Consider the following 3,241-nt stretch of genomic DNA (forward strand, 5'->3'; position numbering starts at 1 on the left):
AAAGCAATCTTTCCAATTACCTACTGCACCCTGACTCATTCTGATTACCTGCTCTGTCATAACCATTTTTCCCGCCAAACCACTCACCCTGTCACTCTCTTTAAATTAGCCAATCAGGGCCAGGTGCAGTGGCTCACACCTGTAATCCCAGCACTTTGGGAGGCTGAGGCAGGTGGAATCACCAGGTCAGAAGATCGAGACCATCCTGGCTAACATGGTGAAATCCTGTCTTTACTAAAAATACAAAACATTAACTGGGTGTGGTGGTGGGTGCCTATAGTCCCTCAGGAGACATGAATGGCATGAACCTGGGAGGTGGAGCTTGCAGTGAGCAGAGATTGTGCCACTGCACTCCAGCCTGGGCGAGAGTGAGACTCTGTCTCAAAAAAAAAAAAAAAATTAGCCAATCGAAATTAGTTTAGCCTGTGCAGTCTAACCCTAGCCAATAAGGGAACGACACCGCAGCAGGGCCCATGTGCATCAGGGATAAAAACCCCTTCCCCTCCTTTGTCCAAGTGTGCGCTCACCATCACTCCATCTGTAAGGGTGAACCCTTCTATAGAAGTAAGTTGTCTTGTTAAGAATTAAAAAGAAAATTTTATATTTGAGTTATATTTCTTTTGCAGTACTGAAACTTTATTTATAACAATTTGGGGGCTCGCTCATGATTACGTTCCCCTCTGGGGGTGGTCTCTGGTTCTCTCTCACGAAGAGGCATGCCCCGCCCCCTTGTGGCAGCCTCAGGGGTGAGAAATCAAGACCCACCTAGTCTGAGGAATAACCTGAGCTCTCAGCAACATGGAAAGAAACTGGCCAGCAACCTAGCTTTAAGGATCCTCCATAATGGCCATGCAAGTCTTTGCATGGACCAAGGAAAAGACACCAAGGGAGTTGGTAAAGTATTTCCTTAGTGGTCAGGACCAAGGTAAGAAAGCCGCAAGGGGGCGATGAAGTACTCCTTGGTCAGGGTGGCTTAGAGGTTAAAAAGAGGCAAGACATCACCAGTCAGGGGGACTGAACCTCACACAAACCTCCAGTAGTAGAAAAGGCAAGAAATTTCCAGTGGGGGAAATTGAGCGTCACTCCAAAAGGCAAGACATTTCCAGTGGGTGAAACTGAGCCTCACCCCAAAAGGCAAGAAATTTCCAGTGCAGAAAATGGAGCCTCACCCCAAAAGGTGAGACATTTCCAGTAAGGGAAATTCAACTTGAACCTTACCCCCAAACCATCAAGATGGGAAATACCCCAAGCAAGACAGGGAGCAAGGGGGATAAAGATGGTAACAAAGATATCCTCACTGGATAGCCCCCTAGATCTCATGCTAAAATACTGGAAGGATAATGAAAGGACTAAACATAGGAAAAAGCAATAAATGATAAAATATTACTGTTTTATTTGGACTCCGGGACCCATCCTCAAACCCTCAATCTTCTGGCCAAAGTTTGGGTTGAATGAGAATGTAATGTGTCAGCTGTTAATCCAATATGTTAATGATAAAAGCCCAGTGTCTCAAGAAGAACTAGGCTATGCCCTTTGTTGGAGGCAAGGACCTGTCCTCCTTTTTCCCTTAAAAACAAATAGGGAAGAACCCAACTGGCACCTCAAAATGAAGTCAGAGGAGCCAGCTCTCATGCCTAAAGACTCCAGTGCATGGGCCCTAGACTATCTTCCCTCGTTCAGTGTCCCCAGTCTTTCCCCTCAGACAGCCACTGCTGCCTCAGATCCCATCCCAGATCCCCCCTCTACTCATGTTATCCCTCCTCCTTATAACCCTGACTCTTGGGAATTAATGTCCCACCAGCCTGTTCCCTCCCAACTTAAATACCCCTCTCTAAAAGGACTTCAGCATGAGGTAGAACAATGTAAAAAAGATATGCAGAATTTCCCATTTCCCTCTGTACCTAAGAGGTTGGTCCCGACCCTCTTCCCTTTGAAAGAGGTACCATAAGGAGTAGGGGGCCATTGGCTTTGTAAATGCTTCCTTAGCCAGTTCAGAAAGCTGGAATTTTAAAGAGGAACTTAAACCGCTATTAGATGACCCTTACGGAGTGGCAGACCAAATTGACAAATCCTTAGGACCTCAGTTATACACTTGGGTTGAGTTAATGTCCATCATGGGCATCCTCTTTTCAGGGAAAGAAAGGATTATGATTTGTAGGGCTGCTATGGTAGTTTAGGAACGTGAGCACCCTCCCGGTGAAAACGTTCCTACTGCAGACCAGAAATTCCCTGCCCAAGACCTGCTGTGGGACAATAACAACGCAGATCACCAGGGAAATATGCAGGACCTAAGAGAGATGATAATAAAAGGAATTTGGGAATCAGTACCCCAAACCCGAAATCTTTCTAAAGCATTTGATATACAACAGGAAAAGGACGAAAGGCCTATGAAATTCCTAGACAGACTGAGAGAACAAATGAGGCAATATGCAGGCCTCAATTTGGATGATCCCCTTGGGCAAGGAATGCTGAAACTCCAATTTGTCACTAAAATTTGGCCAGACATTTCAAAAAAGTTACAAAAGATAGGCAATTGGGAAGACCGTCCCCTAAGTGAGCTTCTCCGGGAAGCTCAGAAAGTATACATGAAATGGGACAAAGAAAAACAGAAACAAAAGACAAAACTTATGTTTTCCACCTTCCAACAGATGGCTGCAAACCCAGGTACTTCTAGACAGAGTTTCCAGGGAGCCAGAAACTATAAAGGATCTGAACCCTCTTTTAAAGGACTCCAGTCTCCATCTGGAGGACCAAGGTCCTCGTCTATCACATCCCCTAAAGAGTATGAGGGAGCAGGGTTAAAGAATCCCAGAACTAAGGGGGAGGAAGGACAAGATAGGTGCTATAGATGTAGAAGAACAGGCCACTTCGAGAGAGGATGTCCTGAACTAAGAAAGGAGAAAGAAGCTCTTCCACTCATGACTTTCGAGGAAGAATAGGGGGGTCAGGCGCTCTGTCTCTTCTATCTTGAGTCTCACCAGAAGTCTTTGATAAATTTGGAGGTGGGGCCTAAACATGAGCTTATCACCTTTTTAGTCGATTCAGGGGCTGCTCACTTCTCTGTTTCCCCCATCTAATGTTGTCTCCTCCTCAGAGGAAGTTTTAGCCTCTGGGGTAAAACGGGAAGGATTTAGAGCAACAAATTTAGAAAGCACAGAAGTTAGATACCAGGATTGCTCAGCTCATATTCAGTTCTTATTAATCCCTGAAGCAGGAACTAATTTACTGGGGAGGGATTTAA

The sequence above is a fragment of the Mandrillus leucophaeus genome, unplaced genomic scaffold, assembly GCF_000951045.1.
Source record: "Mandrillus leucophaeus isolate KB7577 unplaced genomic scaffold, Mleu.le_1.0 Scaffold49, whole genome shotgun sequence".
Classification (NCBI taxonomy): Eukaryota; Metazoa; Chordata; class Mammalia; order Primates; family Cercopithecidae; genus Mandrillus; species Mandrillus leucophaeus.